Source organism: Bufo bufo, chromosome 4 (genome assembly GCF_905171765.1).
Source record: "Bufo bufo chromosome 4, aBufBuf1.1, whole genome shotgun sequence".
Classification (NCBI taxonomy): Eukaryota; Metazoa; Chordata; class Amphibia; order Anura; family Bufonidae; genus Bufo; species Bufo bufo.
This window is the reverse complement of record NC_053392.1, coordinates 382,574,583-382,581,376: the sequence shown is the minus strand read 5'-3', so window position 1 is coordinate 382,581,376 and position 6,794 is coordinate 382,574,583.

Genomic DNA, 6,794 nt, shown 5'->3' with positions numbered 1-6,794 from the left:
CACTCAAAAGCCTGCCATCCATGGATTCTGTCAGTGTTTTGATCTGTTCACCATCAACATTGCGTGCAGCAGCAACCACAGCCTCCCAGACACTGTTCAGAGAGGTGTACTGTTTTCCCTCCTTGTAAATCTCACATTTGATGATGGACCACAGGTTCTCAATGGGGTTCAGATCAGGTGAACAAGGAGGCCATGTCATTAGATTTTCTTCTTTTATACCCTTTCTTGCCAGCCACGCTGTGGAGTACTTGGACGCGTGTGATGGAGCATTGTCCTGTTTTTCTTGAAGGATGCAGACTTCTTCCTGTACCACTGCTTGAAGAAGGTGTCTTCCAGAAACTGGCAGTAGGACTGGGAGTTGAGCTTGACTCCATCCTCAACCCGAAAAGGCCCCACAAGCTCATCTTTGATGATACCAGCCCAAACCAGTACTCCACCTCCAACTTGCTGGCGTCTGAGTCGGACTGGAGCTCTCTGCCCTTTACCAATGCAGCCACGGGCCCATCCATCTGGCCCATCAAGACTCACTCTCATTTCATCAGTCCATAAAACCTTAGAAAAATCAGTCTTGAGATATTTCTTGGCCCAGTCTTGACGTTTCAGCTTGTGTGTCTTGTTCAGTGGTGGTCGTCTTTCAGCCTTTCTTACCTTGTCCATGTCTCTGAGTATTGCACACCTTGTGCTTTTGGGCACTCCAGTGATGTTGCAGCTCTGAAATATGGCCAAACTGGTGGCAAGTGGCATCTTGGCAGCTGCACGCTTGACTTTTCTCAGTTCATGGGCAGTTATTTTGCGCCTTGGTTTTTCCACACGCTTCTTGCGACCCTGTTGACTATTTTGAATGAAACGCTTGATTGTTCGATGATCACGCTTCAGAAGCTTTGCAATTTTAAGAGTGCTGCATCCCTCTGCAAGATATCTCACTATTTTTGACTTTTCTGAGCCTGTCAAGTCCTTCTTTTGACCCATTTTGCCAAAGGAAAGGAAGTTGCCTAATAATTATGCACACCTGATATAGGGTGTTGATGTCATTAGACCACACCCCTTCTCATCACAGAGATGCACATCACCTAATATGCTTAATTGGTAGTAGGCTTTCGAGCCTATACAGCTTGGAGTAAGACAACATGCATAAAGAGGATGATGTGGTCAAAATACTCATTTGCCTAATAATTCTGCACTCCCTGTATATGGTCTAGTGAGATTTCAGTGCACCGGAGTGCTGTACTAGTATATGGTCTAGTAAGCCTTCAGTACACCATAGTGCTGTACTAGTATATGGTCTAGTGAGCCTTCAGTGCACCAGAGTGCTGTACTAGTATGTAGTCTAGTGAGCCTTCAGTGCACCAGAGTGCTGTACTAGTATATGGTCTAGTGAGCCTTCAGTGCACCAGAGTGCTGTACTAGTATATGGTTTAGTGAGCCTTAAGTGCACCAGAGTGATGTACTAGTTTATGGTCTAGTGAGCCTTCAGTGCACCAGAGTGCTTTACTATTATATAATATGAGACTTCAGTGCACCAGAGTGCTGTACTAGTATATAGACTAGTGAATCTTCAGTGCACCAGAGTGCTGTACTAACATATAGTCTAGTGAGCCTTCAGTGCACCAGAGTGCTGTACTAGTATATGGTCTAGTGAACTTTCAGTGCACCATAGTGCTGTACTAGTATATGGTCTAGTCTCCAGTGAGCCTTCAGTGCACCAGAGTGTTGTACTAGTATATGGTCTAGTGAGCCTTCAGTGCACCATAGTGCTGTACTAGTATATGGTCTAGTCTCTAGTGAGCCTTCAGTGCACCAGAGTGCTGTACTAGTATATGGTCTAGTGAACTTTCAGTGCACCATAGTGCTGTACTAGTATATGGTCTAGTCTCCAGTGAGCCTTCAGTGCACCAGAGTGTTGTACTAGTATATGGTCTAGTGAGCCTTCAGTGCACCATAGTGCTGTACTAGTATATGGTCTAGTCTCTAGTGAGCCTTCAGTGCACCAGAGTGCTGTACTAGTATATGGTCTATTGAGCCTTCAGTGCACCAGAGTTCTGTACTAGTATATAGTCTAGTGAGTCTCCAGTGCACCAGAGTGCTGTACTAGTATATGGTCTAGTGAGGCTTCATTGCAGCGCTAGTATATAGTATCATGAGACTTCAGTGCACCAGAGTGCTGTACTAGTATATGGTCTAGTGAGGCTTCATTGCAGCGCTAGTATATAGTATCATGAGACTTCAGTGCACCAGAGTGCTGTACTAATATATAGTCTAGTGAGCCTTCAGTGCACAAGAGTGCTGTAATAGTATATGGTCTAGTGAGGCTTCAGTGCACCAGAGTGCTGTAATAGTATATGGTCTAGTGAGCCTCCAGTGCACAAGAGTTCTGTACTAGTATATGGTCTAGTGAGCCTTCAGTGCACCAGAATTCTGTACTAGTATATAGTCTAGTGAGCCTCCAGTGCACCAGAGTGCTGTACTAGTATATGGTCTAGTGAGGCTTCAGTGCAGCGCTAGTATATAGTATCATGAGACTTCAGTGCACCAGAGTGCTGTATTAGTATATAGTCTTGTGAGCCTTCAGTGCACCAGAGTGTTGTACTAGCATATGGTCTAGTGAGCCTTCAGTGCACCAGAGGGCTGTACTAGTATATAGTCTAGTGAGCCTCCAGTGCACCAGAGTGCTGTACTAGTATATGGTCTAGTGAGCCTCCAGTGCAGCGCTAGTATATAGTATCATGAGACTTCAGTGCACCAGAGTGCTGTATTAGTATATAGTCTTGTGACCCTTCAGTGCACCAGAGTGCTTTGCTAAAAAAAACATCTTAAAAAAACAGCACACTTCTCGAAGAACATTCTTTGGACAGATGAAACCAAGATCAACCTCTACCAGAATGATGGAAAGAAAAAAGTATGGCGAAGGCATGGTACAGCTCATGATCCAACGCATACCACACTATCTGTAAATCATGGTGGAGGCAGTGTGATGGCTTGGGCATGCATGGCTGCCAGTGGCACTGGTTCCTTAGTGTTTATTGATGATGTGACACAGGACAGAAGCAGCAGGATGAATTCTGGGGTTTTCAGAGACATACTGTGAGCTCAAATCCAGCCAAATGCAGTCAAACTAATTGGTCGGCGTTTCATAATCCAGATGGACAATGACCCAAAACATGAAGCCAAAGCAACCCAGGAGTTTATTAAAGCAAAGAAGTAGAATATTATTGAATGGCCGAATCAGTCACCTGATCTGAACCCAATAGAGCATTTCACTTGTTAAAGGGAGTCTTTCACCTAAACTGACCATTATAGAACACTAACACCATGATCTGCATTATAGTCCCCATATTGGAATGCTACTTACCGTATAGCTGTCCGTCGCTTATTTTCGCAAAAAAAACACTTTTATTCAATATGTTAATTAGGTTCTGAAGGCGCTGGACGATGTGATAGACCATGTGATGAGCGCAGTGACGTCATCAAAGGTCCTTTAGCCAGGTCCTGAAGAAAGTAGAAAGAATAGGAGATCCGCTACACGACCAAGTGGATGGGGTGAGTTAAATTTGTTTATTATTTTTAACCCCTCAATGGACATTTTACTAAGCATTCTATATTAAGAATGCTATTATTTTCCCTTATAACCATGTTATAAGGGAAAATAATAAAGATCGGGTCCACATCCCGATCGTCTCCTAGCAGCCACGCGTGAAAATCGCACCGCATCCACACTTGCTTGCGATTTTCACGCAGCCCCATTCACTTCTATGGGGCCTGCGTTGCGTGAAAAACGTACAATATAGAGCTTGCTGCGATTTTCACGCAAAGCACAAGTGATGCGTGAAAATCACCGCTCATGTACACAGCCCCATTGAAGTGAATGGGTCCGGATTCAGTGCGGGTGCAATGCGTTCACCTCACACATTGCACCCGCATGGAATTCTCGCCTGTGTGAAAGAGGCCTAAGCAACCATCAGTGAAAAACGCATTGCATCCGCACTTGCTTCCGGATGCAATGCGTTTTTCACTAAAGCCCCATTCACTTCTATGTGAAAAACACAGAATATAGAAATGAATCCACATAGCACCCGCTCTGAATCCTGACCCATTCATCTCTGTGTGGTTTTATTTAGGGGGAAAAATGATTTTATATATATGTAAATCAGCCTGGTAAGGAGCCCAAGGGACTGTACTAACCGTTCTGGAGCCCAGCCACGCCCCCCCTGTGAAGGAGCCCAGCACCGCCTGTAACCAGCAATCTCCTCCTTGCTCACAAAGTCAGATTGCCGTAATCTCGCGATGCGCAAGCTCGCGCATGCGCAGTGCCAGCATAGTGTTCCTTCCCTGTGCTGGCATCAGCCTCAGGGAAGGAACTGCGCATGTGCGAGCCCGCGCTTGGCGAGATTACGGCGATCTGACTTTGTGAGCAAGGAGAAGATTCGTGGATACAGGCGGTGCTGGGCTCCTTCACAGGGGGCTGTGGCTGGCATATATATATAAAATATTTTTTTCCCCTAAATAAAACCACACAGATATATGGGACAGGTATATTGTGGACATGCTAGTGGCGATCTAGCCGTGCATGTCCGCATCTCTATAGGGTAAAAAGAGGTGACAGAATCCCTTTAAAGGGGTTGCCACTTTCTGGTAATTGTTGACCAATGTGTTTCTGAGATGATATGATACTTACTAATAGTCCTTGGTGAAATTCTGCACCATTTTCTATATTTCATAAGATATGCTCCCTTGTTTACAAAGTCTCTTGTGCTGTCCACACAGTGGTCCTGTCCATAAGATGGCCGCTGATGGAGGGTCATGTGACCAGGCAAATAATCTCCATGTGATGTCTCCTCTATTCAAAGCCACTGCATCTACCATCTGTACTTGTTCTGTTGGGAGTTTAGTACAGGTGCAGTGTTTGAATGGAGGAGCCATTGTCACGGCCTATGGTGTGCGTAGTGACATTTTCCTTCACTTGGTTGCCCATGACTACGTTTGGTGTTGTATGCATGTGGTGGCAGTGTCTCGGCCTTCTGGCTGATCCCCAGGACATGGTTGCCACGCATGCCGTTGCCCACGGCAACAGGTGAAGTGTGTGTTTATGTGTGTACTTCCCCTTTAAGTGTCCATCTTCCCTTGCCTTGTGTTGGAAGGGTTAACTTCCTTCCTAGTGTGTGTGCACTGGGTGTGTCTGTGTGTGGGTGTGGCTACATGGGCTATAAAGCCTCAGTTAAGACCAGTAGTCTGAGGGGTACTCCAGCCTTGTTTGTAAGCTGGAGTCATCCTCCTGGTCCCTTATACCATCTGCCAGTGAGGGCCACCCTTGTGGTCATAAATGTTTATATGTGATGTTAAGTTGATGTTTTTTTCCTTTCATGTTTAATGCAGCTATGGATCTGGGTTCCTATGTGTGTTTGCTGTGTCCATTTATGTTTGGTCTGGACATCAGCTTGTGAGCACGGGATCCAGTCAGCAAGGCTGTGGCAGGTAGGTGTGAACAAGAGTAGTTCTCCTGCCATATCCATACGTCTGTTTATGTACCCCTTTTCCTTGCAGCTTGGCCAGTGAGACTCCTGTTCCTCCGTGCCTAGGAGGAACAGGTCGTCTTACCCTGCTCCTTGTTCCAGGGCAATCCTGAGGGCGAGTAGGAATATTAGGTTCCGGTGTATGAGCCCTCCCACCATCAGGGTTGGCTCATATGGTTAGGAGTCAGGGTCAGATTAGGGACGCGATAGGAGGTGACCTGCTCCCTAATTCTGTCATCCTGGCCGAGCAGCCACTAACATCTTCTGGCATCGCACGGCTGAGGGTTTTCCCCATCCTCAGCCGTGACAGCCATTAAATGGAGGTGATTTCCCTGGTCACAGGACCATCAGCTGCTATTTTATGGACCGGACCTCTGTGGAAATAAGGAAGCATACTTGATAAAACATAGAAAATGGTGCAGAATTTCAACAAGGACTATATTAGTAAGTGCTATATAATGATCTCACAAACACATTGATCAACAGTAGCCAGAAAGTGTCCAACCCCTTTAAGGATTTTAGCGTGCAGCTAGAATAATATGTTAAATTTTTTCTACAGATATCATTATCACCTCCGAAATACGTCTCACAGAAGCCTACAAGACAAGGGCAGGCAGTTTGGTAGGCAGGTCGCTGTTGACAGATTTCATTTAAAGGGACACTGACAGGGCCAAAAAGCATATTAAGGTATATATATATGTTTCACCTCAGCTTGCGCCCAGCCAGCCTCGCCACAACTGCCGTTTGAAGCGCCTCTGAGAATGAGACTGTGCGCAGGCGCGATGCGATCCCGGCCAGTGAGGGTGCCGGGCGCATGCGCTGAAGATAGCCGGGGACACTAGTTAGCCGCCCAGCGAAGTGAATATTGATGAGCTAGGCGGCTAACTAGTGCCCCCGGCTATCTTCAGCGCATGCGCCCGGCACCCTCACTGGCCGGGATCGCATCGCGCCTGCGCACAGTCTCATTCTCGGCACATTTACTTGCTGGGGTCTCATTATACACACGGCACATTTACTTGCGCCAACCTTGCAGGCAGTTACTGGGTGGAGAGTACACATATGATTTTGTAATATTTTTTGTAATATTTTCGTATTCTAGATTGTTCATTTCCTGAACATGATTATGGGGGATGTTATAAATGTATGTGGTCTGTATGTCCTCTGACACTTACTATTGTATATAGTATGGCACTATTGTACAACTGGTTCTACAGAAAACTGACTTAGTTGTCCCGAGCAGCCAATCAGATCCAACCTTTCATTTTTCAGATCTTATTTGGGAAATGA